Raw genomic sequence first — 18,227 nt, forward strand, 5'->3', positions numbered from 1 at the left:
CAGAATTTGACAAATTTGACAATTAAAGATATCAATTGATTATATTGATCGAAAAGAAGGTTTACAACTTCTTGTATAGTTCTGAACTTTTAATGAATTTAACAAAGCCTTAAGCATAGATTTATTTTTAATGTAATATATAATAGGAATGTTTTTTTTAGAAGTTTTACAAATCTAGAGTTGTTACAAATTTCATATTCAAACACTTGTTCACTTAGTCATATTTTTCTTGCTTTAGCATTGACGATACATGTGTTACTTATGGGGGAAATCACAAAAACAAACATTTCGGAGATCTAAAAGTTAATTTTATTGTTTTGAAATTTAAGAAAACCTTAAAATTTATTATTATTTTCTTACCGACCCAGCGTAACATATAGCATATTATGTATAAACGTATCCTAGAATCGTGATATCAATAAGATCATGTGGTTTGTATCCTTGCAATATATATAGCGTGTTGTACCTTATTGCTTTTTACAGTTTGTACAGCAATTAAGATACGGAAACCTGCCTTTAAACTAAGTTTGGCATGCAAATGTTGCTTTCAAAAGCACAGTCCATGTTTTCTTCTAATTTTTTTTTATTTTTTATTTTGATAGGTGGTCTTTTATTTGTGTCTTAGTACAATATATTGTTTGAAAATGTAACAGAAAAAACCTTAGTTGATTATGAAGTGTGAAGTCCCGTGGAATTGGAGAAGACATCTTCCTGCTTCTAAATAGGAGACTGAAATTGATTTGTTCGAGGCGCTTGTTAATCGAAAAAATGAACTGCGAAAGTATGTTCGAAACTTGTAGTGTATGCTAGCTTGTGTTCTTATTGTTTAATTTTTATTTCAAGAAACATTGGTGGAAACTTATTCTAATGATTTTGTGATAATACAATTTGATCAAATAATGCATATTAATTATTACATGACGCTTTTAACACATCTTATTTGTTTCTTTTTATATAATTTATTTATTGCTTAGATTTTCAAACAGAGGTTGGTCCAACTGAGGAGACTGTTGAAGCATTAATAGAATATTTGGTCAGTCCATTGCTACCTTTGAAGCATTATGAAATTGCAAGTGAATCACCATCTGAAGCTCAACAAGAATCTGTTGCCAAACAAGTATCATCTTCCTCCTTTAGGAGATTATACATTTATTTATATTATAATTTGTCATGCATCATTATTGAAGTCGGATATATTATGCATGTTCAATGTACCTATTAATGTGTCTATTAATGAATCGATAAATATTCTATGAAGTTTGTTTGTATCTTAAACGGATCAATTTGGGTTATATTGTATATTAAATAGATCATATCAATTAATCAAAGAAATTAGCTAAAGAAACGGGTTAAATGGGTTGCTCGGGTCGAAAGTATCCCAAAGTGTATTTATTTTACTTAAGAGTTGATTACACGTTTGGCGTTTCGTCCTTTAGGTATAAACTCACTTGCAGGCTGTGTCCTTAAACTAAGGTCGCTACAAAACACATCCTTCATTTGAAAAGTCGTATCACATTACATCCTTTTAATTAACACCCGTTAGCTTTCTCTGTTTAAATATAGTCGTATGCCATGCACATGATATTTTGGTCTTTTTTTTTTCATTTGTTTATAAAAAAAACATCTTATTAAAGAGGGAGGTTTACTTTTTTAGTATGAAGTTTCATTTTTAACTTTTTTTTAAATCTTCTTTAGAAGGGGTAAAATGACCAAAATACCCTCATGCGCATTGCGGATGACTGGATTTAACATAGAAAGTTAACGTGTGTTAGTTAAAATGACGTACGTGTTACAACTTTTCAAACAAAGGATTTGATTTGTAACTGTCTTAGTTTAAGGACACAACAAGCAAGTGGCTAGATGCCTAAACGATTAAACGTGTAATTTACTCAAATACTTATAACATCCTACATCACTTCATTAACTGTTTAGATCGTTATTACAGTAATGCATCATATTTAAGGTTGTATTTATTTAAAATAAAATGATTGGATTTCAGGTTCATGCTGCTGCAGTACTTTACAACTATTTTCACCTGAATCACCACAGAAAAAGTCAATTCTTAAAGTTTGACTACTTTTGTAACCTGGCTATAATGTTCAAACCTAGCATATTACATTATATGAAATACATGTGTCAGTCGGATCGACCCGTTTTAGATGACCCGGAAAATCAGCTTTCAATAACAGAAAGAGCAATTATGGATGCATGCAACATGTCCGAGACTCTGCTAAACGTTTCGGGTGATATCTCAAATATTATGAAAGAATGGTCAATAACCAAAGTGGCAGTTTTGTTAATAGACTCAAAGAAAGAAAAATGTTTCCTAGAGTTTAATAATGGGATATGGTCAGTTATTGAAAAGGATATTTATACTGAAAGTGAAAATAATAAGAGGACAATGATAAATCATGGTGAAGAAGGGTTTCGGAAGCTTGCATTTTCGGCTGTACAAGAAGTAACAGGTACAATTATTCTAGTATTATTTGGTACGGGTCAAAATGGGTTGACCAGAAACATTGGTCTGAAAATTCACACATTAGGGGTGTGAATTAATGACACGACACAAACCTAACATGAAATTCGTGGGTTTGGGACTTTTGATTGAGTTTAAATGGGTCAGGTCAATTTTGGGTCGAGCCTGCAAGCATGTTTAGTTAAACGGGCCGTGTTTGTGTCAACCCGACAGGTTTGTGGGTTGACTTGTTTAACCGGTTTATTTATTTATCTAGTTTTTTAAATTGTGTTTTATATAATAACTTAAACTATTGGGGTTTTTTATGCAAAGTTATAAAATTCTTTATTAATATGCCATAGTTTAAACATAATTGCTTCAAAATAAATAAAAATAGTATGCAATTTTGGATAAAATACATATTTTCAAGTTAAACGGGTTGTGTTCATAACCTGAGTATACATGTGTCATGTTTGGGTTTGACCCACCAAGCCGTTTAATACACACATGCGTGCACGCACATGTATATTTATAGTTAGTAACTTTTTAATAATGATGCAATCTTTTAAATGAAATAGTGAAGAATGTTTTATAACTTTTATGCATTAACACGCACACCAGGCAACTTTCAAGCCGCCTTTTCCTGGTTTTACTCATTTGACCAGTGTCTTTTAAGCTATACTTTTTATAATTTTTCCATTTGACTCGTTAATTAAGGATAAAAGCATAACCAGAATCGATCCATTCACAAGTGAACGGGCCAACATTGCCACCTCTAGATTGGCAACCTACTTTAACTTCCATTCTAATTTTAGTTATTTGAATTTAAATATTGTTACTAAACCACTATAAATTTATGTTCTTTTTCACAATTTAACTTATTTTTATAGATAACCGAATATAAATTTACACTGAAACAGGAAATGCAAATTGTGAGCTTAAGGTTTTGGAAAGCCATATAGTTTATACTTTGAGTCAAACCACTACTGCTACTCTCTTTTTCATAGTGCAAAGCGCCCAACCAATCGGTCAAGATCACTTGGTTCCTATTCAAGATGCTATTTGCAGGTTAATGCATATATATTATTTGGTTCAATAATCTCTGAAGATATATGCATTTTGTAACATAATATTACTGTGGTTTTATTATTGATTCTGTAGCTTACATGGACCTGTGGTAAAGAAGAGTTTAGGCAGTTGGGTAGTTACTCCTGTTGTTGAATATTATTACCTGCTTCCATATGCTGAGATTATATCAAAGTTGTTCTCAAGGTAATGATTTCAAACTTGATCAGATACATATGAATTCTATTTTCTTAACAACTGAGCCCATGAAAATGAAGATTTTGGATTGAAACTGAGATTTTGACCAAACCTCATGGACGAATTGTAATTTACTCTAATAATTATCTAGAAAACAAGATTATGATAAAAATCTAATATTGGAAACTAGCTCCAACAGTTGCTTTGTTTTCTTTGTGCACATCAACAAAGTTTTAAGTTTAGTGGCGCAAGTAATAAGAGTCTATGTATACCAATATTAAAGCAACTTATGATTTTTGGGAATATGAATGCTTGCAGAGTATCAAATAGCTTACCAGATGCTAATATCTTTCAAGGTTCACAAAAATTTTGTGAGAAAGCAAGTAGTGAAAACAAGAAAGTATCTGTTGACTTGAAAATTAAATCAAAATTGAACTCGGAAAGTGTACATGCTAGTAATTCAAGTAAAGACGAACCTCGAGACAGAAAATTTACCAAAAAGATGCTTAAATCCAATAGCTCCTCCGGCTGATCGGAAGACCCTTTGACCAAAAAGTCAAAGAAACCAAAAAGTCTACTGACAACAATATTATGGATGCTTCTAGCAATAATGCAAAAGGGGGTATGAATATATGTTGCAAACTTGAATCAAACAATTCATCAAGTGGAGCAAATAATAAGAGCATTGATACAGCACTCAATGAAAAAAAGTCAGCCACAACTTATTCTATCAGCAGCAAGGTGAGTTGACTTAGTAATGTTTTTAGTTTGACCTTTTGATATCGCTTAACAATAGAACTAGTAGCAGTTTTATAATATTTACTTATGTAACACAAAGAATTTTGCTACTACAGGAAAATCTGAAGGAGTTGAAGAAAAAGTCAACCGTTAGTCAAAGTCCAGTGCCACCTAATGAGGATAGAACACAAACAGTGAATCATGCTCTCGAAGACTTCTGTTCCACATCAGATGCAAAGATGTCTGAGTTATCACAGGCTGCCCTACGGGCTCTTTTAAATAAGAAACAGAAACTGGTATATGCTTTTATACTAAAAAGTTGGCTTCTTTGATATTATTAGGTTCACTGACCAAAATACTACTAGATTTAATAGAAAAGTTAGTGTTAGTCAAAAGGACGAAAAATGTGCAACATATGAACTTCAGCGTTTATTGTACTTGTTGAAGTTAAAAGACACAATCTGCACCCTATAAATAAATAATGAAAACTGTAATTTCCTTTTATTAATCCATTTAACTTTTTGAATAAAATAATTTAGGAGGTATGCTATTGAACTTAAATTTGTAGAATCTTGAAGTTAAGTTAGCTGAAACTTTGCATGGTCTTACTTCAATAATAAGAGGGAAATTCAATGCTATTTAATATTATTTCTTGACATAGTATGTATCATGTTAAATAGCCTTTTGCCAAATATTGATGCAGTTTATATCTTTGCAGAACACTCAACTAAACATTATAGAAGGCGAGTTGACTTTATGTGACAAAAAGATTCAGGCTATCAAACATGGTGGTATGTACGCCTTTTTGGTTAGTTCTTATGTTATTTTGTGAAGCTATAGAAGGCGAGTTGACTTTATGTGACTTTTTGTTTAAATATGTATATGTAAAAGGTATTGGAGATTGTTTGGGCCTAATGCTAGAAGCGGTTATTGATTGCTGCAATGAGATGTGTATGCAAGGTGACACGCAACTTCAAGAACATACAAACCCGCATGTTTTATTGTCAGGAAAGAGCAGTTCTTCTGAGGCCCAACTCACCATGGGACAAGCATGTAAGGCAAGTGTTTTACATGTATATTCTTTCATGTCTGTCATGAATCTCTTAGATTTTTTATTCTTCTAGAATGGGCAGGTTGAGTAATGGGTCAAAATGGGTAACTTTAATTTGGTACGGGTTGAAATGAGAACCAAATGGGCTGGGTCGACCTAGAACAATTTTCTTTCATATTTATTAATTTTTTCAGAAAATTTAGTGGGGAATATGTCTTAAAGTCTAACTTTCGTTGAATTAGCACGTAAGTCGCACTTAACTCTTGCATGATTGAGCTGCTAAACTTATAAAAGCTCAACAAAGAGGTCCTTTATAGAACATTTAGGGAGTTAATCATGCAAATTAAGGACTTATTTGCTAAGTTTTAATAAGTTTAATCATGCAAAAGGTCATATTTTTAAAGACATTTGAGTTTTTCTTTAAGATACGCGAATTCAACAAAATTTCATTGGCTTAAGTGTTTTTCCGGATTTGCCATGATTACAAAAGTTTTACTAGTTAAATAATAATCTGTATTGTTAACAAATTATTTTGGAACTTTTATGCATTAAAACTACACCATGGGCAACTTTAGATCCGTTTGATTTAAATCTTTTTAAGCTAATTTTTTTATTTGACCGGATATTAACTCACAAAAGATAAAAGCATAATCAAAATCAACCCATTTGCAATAAATTAGTTAAAAGTTGTCATACCCACTTCTAAAGACAAACCTAAGTGACATGTATCTATATCTATACTCTCTAATAAAATGATACAAGTTTTGTCACTTGTCACTCTCACATTAAACCTCACCATTTTTCATTAATTTATAATAGTAAAATGATATTTACCATTCTTAAAACTTATGCTTCAAAATCTATTAATTTAATATTTACTTCCTATTTTTTTCAAATATGTGATATTTATAATAATCTTTTACTTTAAAGTTGTTTTAAAGACTATTGTATGATAACTGTGTATTAATAGTGTTTATTAGGTTTATTGTTTCTTGTATATCGATTATTTATTAAATATTGTATTTTCAAGAAATACCCGTATAATAGACGGGTCTCAAAAGAGTTTGTTATATATGTCACTTGTGAAGAATTTATCGTAAACCCGTTGCGTTATTTAATGCATACTATATTACGTTCGATCAAACATCGTAAAAAAGTTTTCTGTCTAGGATTTGGATGATATTTGCCTATCGAACAATTGGATGTTGCCGACATATCATACGTCACTTTCAGAAGGTAAGATATCATATAAGCATCTTTTCTTGCACTATGCTATTCCAAATATCTTTTTTGTTCATAGGTTTACATGTAAATTTACTGTGTTTGAGATCATATGATCAACTCTAGTACTTCTGTGTATAGTTGTAATTCTTTTAGCTTTGTTTAGTGTAATTTTGTAATATGTTTTATGCTAATTATTATACGCATACACATTCTAAACCCATCACTTGTGTCTACTGTGTAGGTGGCGTTGTGGCTAATGTGACCGTGAAAGGAACTAATTTTGAATGCTCGGGTGTGAGTGGCATTCAACCAAGTATTCTTGAAGCAAGAAATTTAGCTGCAACACGTGTGATCACGAGATTACAGCAAATCGCTAGTGAGATGAGTACCACTTTAGTTTAAAACTATGCTAATGGACAGTCCGCATGCTTTATATTTTGTTTAAGTGTGCTAGCTAGTTATGGATTTGAGTTGCCGATCTTTCAGAAGTTGTTATTGTATTACGTTAAATTCATCATTTATCTTTTGCATACTTTACTCAATTTGGGAAACAATAGTTTAAACAGTTGGAAATTAAAACAGTTACCTTTTTACATTATTTTTGCATTTTACCTATAAAAAAAATTAAAAAACCCCAAACATATATACCCCTTCTTCGGTGACAAACTGGCATTCCTGGACTATTTGGTTGTGAAGTGTGATCACGTATCATAGCTAAATGGGTCCGGACCTTGTGCACAATTTGGGTTTTGGTCTCAGTTGGGTTCGGTTGCAGTTGGTTAGGATACAAGATCAAGACCGATTTTAACACACCACCCTCAACAATATCACTTTTCTTGCCAAATAGGTTGATATGATTTTTAACTTGCCAAGGTAAATTGGGCATAATGTCTTTTCAATGTCGATGTATATCGAGTCTACGACCAAAGCTTTTGTGTTTTCGTCTTACACTTTTCTTCTATTAACTTATAAAAGTCATCTAAATATCAGAATTAGATGTTTTAATGGCTTAGGGTGTAAATGAGTCGGGTCCGACTCAACTAAGTCTAGTTTATTATTATTATTATTCATTTTAAAAATAATATATATTATTTAATATGTTTATCATAATTTCTTTATGATATTTATTATATAAATGTATTTATTATGTTTTTTTAAATATAAAGGTTATATAAAGAACAGACTCATTTATATACACCCGTAAGTTTGCTCGAACTCGAATAGTGAATCTTAAGCTGATGCTAATTTATTAAACATGCTTATTTTTAAATTAAAGTTTAAACTCAAGGTAGTCTAAACCTTACTCAATTCGAGCTTTATCAAGTTGTTTACCTCTACGTACTAACAAAAGGTCCCATACTCCTTCAAAGGATGTCATGTGGAGTGCACTATTAATATATGTGTGTAGTGAATTTCATTTGACTTTAAAGTTCTTCGCCTTTAATGTAATTAAAATAGGTTTTACACAATATTATGGGTGCACATGTGTTCATAATCGAGGTTAACGGAAAGAAGCACATGATGAGTTTCGAGTGATGTCTAAAAGTATATAGCCGGTGAATTTGATGTATGTAATGTAACAAATAACTATAGATTTTTACGTTTGAATGATATGTTTTAAAACTTAAAATATTTTAATACAACATGTAAATGTCAGATATAATACATGTTTCCTAAATTATAGTTGTAAGAGAGACAAACCCCAAACAAGCAAGTACGACACGAGTGTGTTTTTTTATAAAATTTCCACATGAAACTTTGTCTTAAAGGAGCACCCTTCTGATCGAGGAGAATGCACATTCTAGGAATCACGTCAATCCATCAAATGTATGTTATGCGGACGCATGGCATATGTATGTATACAATGATACTTTTATATACACTGTATGGTAGCCTCTTAATGGCATATTTAAGAGATTGCCTCTTAATGGTTCATAGTCTTCTAATGGTTAAAATGTAATCTTAAGTCTGAATGGTTAGTCTCTTCTTAATAACCATTGAGAGGCTACCAAAAAGCCTGTTTATAACATCAAATTTGCTCCATTATATGGGTGTTAGGGTGTATAGTGTATACCATCACATTTGCTGTCATATACACTCGTATGGTAGCAAATCATACTAAACAACTCCATTAAGTCACGTTACATCAATAACGGGGCTGATTAGTACAGTGTCACATATATAAAAGGAGAATATGTTACAACTTTTCTTCCATATTAATAATCATCACCATCACTTATCCTCCAACTGGAGATAAAAATGAAGTATGGTATAAACTATCACTCTCTCCTTCTCCTTCTCCTCATCCTCTCCATATCAACACTCACCCTATCCGCCATCCTCTACCACCCTATCCTACCCATTCATCGCATTCCTTCGCAACCGCCATCGCTTCCACGACTGGCTCACCGACACACTCTCCACCACCCCATCTCTCGCTCTCAAAGTCCACGGCTTCCTTGGCCGCCCCCACCACATAGTCACGGCCGATCCCACCAACCTCTCACACATCCTACGCTCCAACTTCCATAATTACATCAAGCCCACCCATTACACCTCCGCCATGCAAGAAGTCCTCGGTCATGGCATCTTAAACTCCGGTGGCACGTTATGGTACTCCCAACAGAGGATCACGGGTCAACTATTAGTCTCCAGAGCCCTAATATCCTTCGCCTCAAACACCGTCCGACAACAACTCGCTCGCTCCTTAATCCCCAGTCTTTCAACATCAGCAGATAATATTAATCATGATACCGTCGATTTGCAGCAAGTCCTTAGGAGATTCTGCTTTGATAACTTATGTAAAGTGGTGTTTGGAGATAACTTGCTGACGTCAGATTTAAGGGAGACAAGATACGTGTTGTTTGTTAAAGCGTTTTATGATGCCATGGAGCATGCATCCCACAGGTTGATGTCGCCGAAAGTTAAGAGGTTTTTTAATGTTGGGAGTGAGAGGAGATACAAAGAATCAATGGAAATTGTGAATGAGTTTGTTATGGATGTTATTAAATGGAAAGAAACAAAAGATAGGTACAAAGATGGTGGGATTTACTGTCGGAATTGATGGTTATGAGTTCGGATATGGGGTTTGACGATGAAGGAAGGAGGGCGTTCATGAGAGATATGGGGTTTATGTGTTTTATTACAATTGCTTGCGAAACTAAACGAGCCTTTTAGGTATATTACACTTTAATGCAAGGATTAACAAAGTAAACTTGATTTTTTTTAGTTCCAAAAATATCCATTTCACATTTGGGTTGAGTTATTTTACAAAGACTAACAAAAATAAAAAGTATGAGAAATCATAATTAATTAATATGTAAAGGAAAAAAGATATAAAAGTAATAATACACATTTTCTCTCTCCACATGAAAGTTACATGTTAATTCCTCCATTATTTTAAAACGTCTATAACATTTTCATATGATAATTTTTTTAAAAAAATTCACCATAATAGCAAGCACTTTTTTATCTTCAATATTAGTATAATTTTTTATATAAAAATTAAAACAAAAATTATATTATTGTGTCTTTTTGCTTATAATTGTGTTTTTTTTTCATCATTGTCTTTCATTCTGTTTGTCATTGCCTTTTCCTTGTCATTGTGTCTTTCAACTCATCATTGTGTTTTTTTAAATACTAATAACACTGTTATATAATAATAATATTTAAATATAATGATAAAATAACAACAAATTATCTAATACCTAAAACACAATTACACAATAACCTAAAACGTAAAAACACATGGTGAATACATATAACACAATGACCTGAAACGTAAGACACAATGGTGAATACATATAATACAATGATCAAAAACGTAAAACATAATGGAAACTACATATTACACAATGACTTGAACATAATACACAATGAACGTCATACTCAAATTAAGTGAATGGCACATGTCAATCCCGAACAAAAGACCATGAATGTACTTCATAACGACTACAACACAATGACAAGTAGAAAGACAAATGTTGAACACAAATGCACAATAACGAATAAAAAGGCACAATAACTTAATTTTTGTTTTAATTTTTATTTATAATATGAGTAACAATTAAAAAACACAATAATCAAAATATATAACACAATGCATAGAAAAACTCAGTTAAAAAACACAATTTACAACCAAATAACACAATATAGAAAAAAACCCATTATTTTTTTTATTTTTATATAACAACATTAAAGATAAAAAAAACGTTTGTTATTATGGTGAAAATTTTCTTTTAAAAAAATGTCGTAAGAAAAAATTTCGGACGTTTTACAATGAAAGTGGAAGTAAGATGTGGCTTGGATTTGGAGAGAGAAAGTCATCGATCATAAGTGGATTATTACCTTAATTGCATTCTCATCAATTTTTATTCTAAATTAATCTCTATAATCCAAATCTAAAATCAATGAATTAGATTTCTTCTCACACTTCTTATTTTTGTTATATTTTGTATTTTAATTTTGCACTTAACTTTTTTATTTTGAAGGGAAAATTCTCAAAATAGGCATTTATGAAAACAAATTTCTAGTTTTAGGTACCATTTGTAAACAATTCCAAAAATAGGTATTATAAACTAGTCGTGACAATTAGTTTGTAGAAACCAATTAGAACTTACCACTTGTCCTAAAACTAACTGTTACAAGCAAGTTCACCATTCATTTACTCGTCACGACTAAATAAGTTTCATACCTCGCAATTAACGCCACCGAGTAATTTATAAGTCGTTTAGTCGCGATGAGTAGATTATGAGGTTAAACTAATCGCGACGAGTTAACTACTGATAAACTACTCGTGTAGGGAATGTAAACAGGGTAAACTAGTCGTCGCGACTAAAGAACTTATGAATTACTCGTGGACGTTGATTACGAGGCATGAAACTTACTTAATCGTGACGAGTAAATGATTAGTGAACGTACTCGTTACGGTTAGTTTAAGGACACGCAACAAGTTTCAATTGTTTCTAAAAACTACTCGTCACGACTAGTTTATAATCCATATTTCTGTAATTTTTCTCAAATGATACCTAAAACTAAAAATTTATTTTCATAAATACTTATTATGGGAATTTTGCCTATTTTTAATTTCCAATAATTCCACCAATAACTAAAGGAGACATGTCACAGTCTCATGATGGGTTAACTTTTGAGTCTCATGCGACACGTTTTCAATTAAAAGGGTAAAAGTTCATTTTTAAGTGGGCCATTCATGGATTGATGCGTCAAATTGATAGAATCTCTACGTCAAAATACAAATATTGCACTATGGTTATGGTTGATTATTAGTAATTTTAAAACAGTCAAAACAGTTTTTAAAAACATTTTCTCAATAAAAATTGGAATTTGCATGATTTCCCTAATTTGTTTAATATATTTAATCTGTGAATCATGTTTTTTAAATTTAAAGATTGCGATAACTTAAATACAACAAAGTCATCGTTCTAGAAAAAAATATATATATATGTCAAATATGTTTCATCAAAGGACCCAGTTTGCTGAGCAAGAAATCCGCATGCCAAAATACACTTATTGTACTTTGGTCAATTAGTAATTTAAAAAAAATTAAGTCAAAACTATTTTGTTAACTTTCTCAATCATCACTCGGTAAGGGAAGTTTGGATTTACCTTAATTTAGTTTTTTTGGAGTTCCGTCCCCTTTAGCAAAAAAATAAATAAGTACAAAAAATGCTGCTCATGAGTGAAATCCGCAGCACCAAAAGACACTATGATGATATTTCTGCACTTACAGGTAAAGATTCAACTTCAACTGCACTTACATGGTTCTTCTGGTTATTAGACGGACACCCGCATTGCAAACACATCATCCACAAAGAACTCTCCACATTACTGAAATCATACGGGCTCACTGATGCACTAAATCTCACCTCCAGCAAGTTAGAAGGAATGCATTACCTGCGTGCTGCTCTATCGGAATCCATGCGACTCTTTCCACCCGTGCCAATAAACTCTAGATTGGCTGTTAACGATAATATACTACCCGATGGTACGTTCATTAGACAAGGGTGGTCCGTTGATTACTCAGCTTACGGGATGGGACGAATGGAGAAAATTTGGGGTCCCGATTGTAGAGAACATAAACCCGAAAGATGGTTACATGATAATGGAGTGGATGAGCCACCATCACCTGTTCAGTCCAAGTGTCCGGTTTTTAGTAGTGGAAGTAGAGTGTGTTTAGGGAAAGAGGTGGCTTACTTACCGATGATGGCGGTGGTCGTGGCGGTTTTGCACAAGTTTGAGATTGAGGTGGTTGGCGGCGGTGGGACGCCGGATAAAATGGTGGATCCACCATATAGTAGGTCTGTTTTTTTAACTATGGAAAATGGGTTGCATGTACGACTAAAGATGAGACCACAAAGTAAGGATGCAAAAGGTGTGGTGCTTACTTTGTTTGGAATGCTTTTGGTGGGTTTATCCTTCTATAAGCACAAACAAAATAAAAATTAGTATCGATCTAACTTCAAAGTTATAAGTAATTGTATAAATAAATGAACTAGATGAGTTTATGTAGCACCAAACCTAATGTGATGGCACTATCGAAACAAAATGTGATAATGTATCAATTGTCTATGGATTGCGTGCATATATAAACCTCGTCACAATTGCATTGGGGTTGTTTACGAGTTAAGGTTAACTCAAACTCATCTTGTTTACAAAACGAGTCGGTTTGAATTGGGTAGAATTTTGAAAACTAGTTAAATGTTGAGCTCGAACCCAGTTAATTGGTTTTAAACCAACTTGGTTAAGTCTGTTATTGTGTTTGTATTAAGTTCAAGTCAATTTTTGACTCCCAGGAAATAGGGATACCTTTTAGAGTTAAAGTAAAGGCAAATTTATTGGGAATTCTGAGAGGCTCGTTTGATGTGTGAAAAGGGAGTGATAGTTGTCATTGTTCGACTACTAGTTATTGCGAATACTCAAGGATGTGCGAGTTGGTTAGCTGTGAATACTTAAGGCTGTGTGAGAACTCGAAAGACAAACACAAATACTAACTTTGCGTGAATTCAAGGTTGCAAGTGCTTTAATTTGCAACTACTAACTAACTATGTGACTACTTGTATATCGGATGCTTGTACCGGCCAGTACTAAAAACTGTGTACACTAAGATAGTTAAACAATTAAACGAGTACCATTGCAAATATTTGGAGGTCATGAGTGGCCGTCTTGTAAACACTAGCAACGGCGGCGCAAAAGACTGAAACTGAAAATCCGATGCGAACTCCAGCAAGCCAATGCTTGTGACCGGAAAGATATGTGATCAGTAACGTCTAGGAAACTGAACAACTATGATGGGTGTGGTGGTGATCGAAGTGAGTAACAATCGTGCGACAATAAAGGAAATTCAGTGATTGCCGCCATAAATTAACTCCATGTGAGAACTCAAATCAATTTATTCTAGGAGAAGTTTGAATTCATTTCGTTCGGATATTGATCGGGTTAACCCAACCCGAAAGGGAAGAAGGGGCCCCTACATCATACTAACGTCCAACCAGCGATTGTGACAAGTTTTCAATTACAAGAATGATTGTGACAATTGTTTGTACCGAAGAAGAGCCAATGGCTTTGATACCAAGATAAGCCTTGATCAAAGTGTGTAATAATGAAAGTGTAAATGATGTTTTGTATATTGATAATTGTAATCAGTGTTTTGCATATTTTATATTTTGTCGAATTATATTGTATCTAATATTGGTTAATTAAATATTGTGACATAAATACATATAATTAATATACATTATAGTTACAACTTTGAATTCTGAAATCAAATCAAGCCTCTATACTTTGCTCTTGTGGGACTATCGGTTCACTTTGGTGCCTTTTCTTCACTAGTACATTCAACCCATCTTTCATACTTAAAAGAAGAGATAAACCATAAGGCGGATCCACCATTTTCTCCGGCGTCCCACCGCCGCCAATCACCTCAATCTCAAACTCATGCATGACAGCCACAACCACCAACTTCATCTGTAAGTAGGCCATTTCTTTCCCCAAACACATCCTAAACCCACCATGAAAAACCGGATACTTATACTGATCCAACAGCTGGTACACCCCATCACCATCCAACCATCTTTCTGGTTTAAATTCTCTACAATCAGAGCCCCATATTTTCTCCATTCTTCCCATTGCATAGGCTGAGTAATCTGCAAACCACCCTTTTCCAACGTAAGTACCATCGGGTAGTATATCGTCATCCACTGTCAATCTAGCGTTTATGGGAATAGGTGGGAAGAGTCGCATGGACTCTGATAGAGCAGCATGCAGGTAATTCAGATTCTTCAAATCGTCGAATGTGAGATTTAGTGGATGAACATGGTGGGACGATGCCATTAGCTTAGAGAATTCTTTGTGGATCATGTGTTTGCAATGCGGGTGTCCGTCTAATAACCAAAAGAACCATGTGAGTGCAGTTGAAGTTGAATCTTTACCTATATGGACAAAAATATATATTATTTAGTTCTTTTTGTTATAACTTTATATATAAACATAATTATTCTTACATTAAATAGAGGTTATAAATTAAATAGAAAATCATATACGCTCACTAGCTAGCTTAAGCTCCATAAGTAAAGCTCGGCTTAGACTCGTATATTAAGAAAACTTATTTCAAGCTCGATATTAAGAAAACATTTCAAGCTCATATATTAAGCAAACTAATTTCAAGCTTGAGCTTGAGCTTGTTTAAGTTCATTTTGATTAGAGATTTTTGTACGTCAATTTGAGTAACTCACATGCAGCTTAACTTGTTTATACGCAGCTTGACGCATATTGGATTATGCTGGCATTAGAGGTTAAACATGACACGGAGATTCATGTCTAATTAAAGTAACAAATCCAAAAGCACTTTCTTAATTAGAAAAAAGATAAAATAATATTTTAGTAAATAAAAAGATAAAGGCTATTTTATCAAATTCAATAGTAAAAATGGTAATTTTTCCCTAAACATATTAAATAAAGGTATATCCTGTATGAAATAAAGTTATGTAAATAAGAGTTTTGTTAGACTTCAATCAATCTTAAGCTCAAACTCGACAATTGAAGCTTGGAAACTTGGGCTAAGGCTCGACGCATTAGAAAAAATATATTAAGGTCACGCTGATTTAAGCTTGATTCGAGCTTAACAGTTTGACTCGTTTACACCCGCTAGTATGAAGCTGATGACAATATCTCTCAAGAACTTCCTCCGTTCATCATCATCGTCAAATCCCATATCCCGGCTTGAAGCCATGAATATCGAAAGCAAATCTTCGTCATCTCTACAACCAACTTGTGTTTCCTTCAATTTAATCACATCCATAGCAAACCGATTCACAATTTCGATTGCCTCTTTAAACTTCCTCTCACTCCCAACATTCAAAAACCTCTTTACCTTCCACACCAACGACAAAGGCGACATAAACCGGTTCGACACATGTTCCAGGGCAACATCAAACACTTGAACAAACAGCAAGTAACTCGAATCCCTTGAACCCTTCGAATCCGTAGTTAATAAACAGGTGTCAACTCCGACGGCCACGTTACAAATATTATCAAAACTAAACTTCCTAAGGGTTTGTTGTAAATCAAGTGTATCATCTTTGGCAGACAAAAGATAAGGGATTAACGATCTAACAATTTGTGACTGAACAGTTTCGGATATAAACGTTCTCAAAGACTTGGTGTTGAATTCATGGCTAGCAATCTTACGTTGGGATGACCAGAGGTTACCATCAGAGTTAAATATACCACCGCCAAGGAGTTCTTGTAGGACAGAGGTGTAACAGCTGCCTTTGATGTAATTAAGGAAGTTGGAACGTAGGATGTGTTGGAGGTTGGTGGGGTCCGCGGTGCAGATGCCGTGGGAGAGTCCGAGGAAGCCGTTGACTTGGAGGGTGAGAGATGGGGTGGTGGAGAGCATGTCGGTGACCCAGTCGTGGAAGCGGTGGCGGTTACGTAGGAATCCGATGATGTTTCCGATGAGTGGGTAGGACTGGGGGCATGATGTTTTGACGGGGCAGTGACGTTGGCGGGTAAGTCGGTAGAAGAGTGTGGATAGAGTGAGTACCGACAGAGAGAGGATAAGGAGATGGAAAATATCAGCCACCATTTTTGTCTAGTTAGTTGGAGGTGAAGGGTGCATCTCCTTTTACTTATTAATAAATAATTACTTTTCTATTTTTGATGAGAAACAAAAATAATTCTAGTTCTATAAAAAGAGTAATATATAATTGTTCCAACTAAATACTATGCCTATTAAGAGTAATAATTCTATAATTGTTTATAGGCAGATGGCGGTATGTTTTTTTCGGGAGAATTTCCAAGTCAAAGTCTGAAGTTAGTGTGTACCCAGTTAAGACAATATAACTTGATCAACGTAGAATAACAGGGCTCTCCAAATTTAAAAAGTACGGTGATCTAATATACAAAGAAAGTCATCGTTCAAAAAAAACGCTATAACTATTAACATATGGTTTCACTTTTAAGAAAAACTAATAAAGTTTTTTAGTCTTATAAAAACCTCATGACATGAAATAATTAACTTTGGGTTTAACGGGTTTGTTAAAGACTTAAATATAGCAGCTAAATAAATAGGTGGTTTCCGGGTCGACACGTTTGAAAAGGCATGGAAGCTCACAGTAAGTCACTTCGTAGGGGATCCTCATTGAAGGGAGTAAAATAGTTTAGAAATTGGAGCCATCATGATGATAGGCGTAGCAGGCACAAGAATGTTGGAAAAATCTTACCAATAGTAAACGAGAGATCGCTATCAGAATATTGGGGGAGGTCCCCACCAAATATTCTTATAAAGATAGAAGGGGGGGGGGGGGGTTCGGGGGTATTGCATTTTGCTTGAATATATACCATCTCGAGTAGTTCTTTAATTCTTCCGTGTTCATCTTGTTTAACTAAATGAATTAAAGATAGAAATTGGGGGGGGGGGGGGGGGGCATACCATCTCGAGTAGTTCTTTAATTCTTCCGTGTTCATCTTGTTTAACTAAATGAATCGTATTTGAGTTAAATACTTCAACTGTTTAATTAAGCATGTTCAAGTTTAACAGGCACGTCAACTACCAAAATGTTACCCCTTGTGCCATTTTTGGAAAATCGTGTAAATTAATATAGATCTTTTTGGAAAATCGTGTGAAGAGGTAGGTCCCAGCAGAGCCCAGTTGGATCCGCAAAACTCACCTTCAACAGGGACGTCTGCGCAAAGGCTAAACTCGCAAGACTCACCTTGAAGAGACGTCTGCGCAGAAACCAACTGGATCCGCAGGACCCACCATGCTCAGAGACGTGACGTCCTTACGCGCAGTACGCAAACTGTTCCAGCAGGAAAAGCCTCCCAATGGTCGACGTACTCCGCTTGTTCCCGCAGCAACGGATACTAGCCATCAGGAAAGGCTACCCGCGCAGCAAGGCTACACGCACAAGGCACTTAACTCTTAAATAATTCAGTAATGTCACCTGAAGAAGGAATGAGCAAGCCGGGAACACT

The 18,227-nt window shown here is 34.1% G+C and overlaps 2 pseudogenes across 1 annotated transcript; one reads left to right on the forward strand and one right to left on the reverse strand.

Annotated features, from left to right (window-relative positions):
- Window positions 1-9,108: 9,108 nt before the first annotated feature.
- On the forward strand, window positions 9,109-13,196 carry LOC143537064 (cytochrome P450 94C1-like; annotated as a pseudogene).
- A 1,320-nt stretch (window positions 13,197-14,516) lies between these two features.
- Window positions 14,517-16,836, reverse strand: LOC143537065 (cytochrome P450 94A1 pseudogene; annotated as a pseudogene). The gene is made up of 2 exons (XR_013135980.1): window positions 15,891-16,836; window positions 14,517-15,178 (listed from the first exon to the last, which is right to left on the reverse strand). The product of XR_013135980.1 is annotated as a cytochrome P450 94A1 pseudogene (transcript).
- Between the last annotated feature and the right edge of the window lie 1,391 nt (window positions 16,837-18,227).

This window comes from Bidens hawaiensis, unplaced genomic scaffold (assembly GCF_021521415.1).
Source record: "Bidens hawaiensis isolate Kalapana, Puna unplaced genomic scaffold, B.hawaiensis_p1.1 tig00011078_1, whole genome shotgun sequence".
Taxonomy (NCBI): domain Eukaryota; kingdom Viridiplantae; phylum Streptophyta; class Magnoliopsida; order Asterales; family Asteraceae; genus Bidens; species Bidens hawaiensis.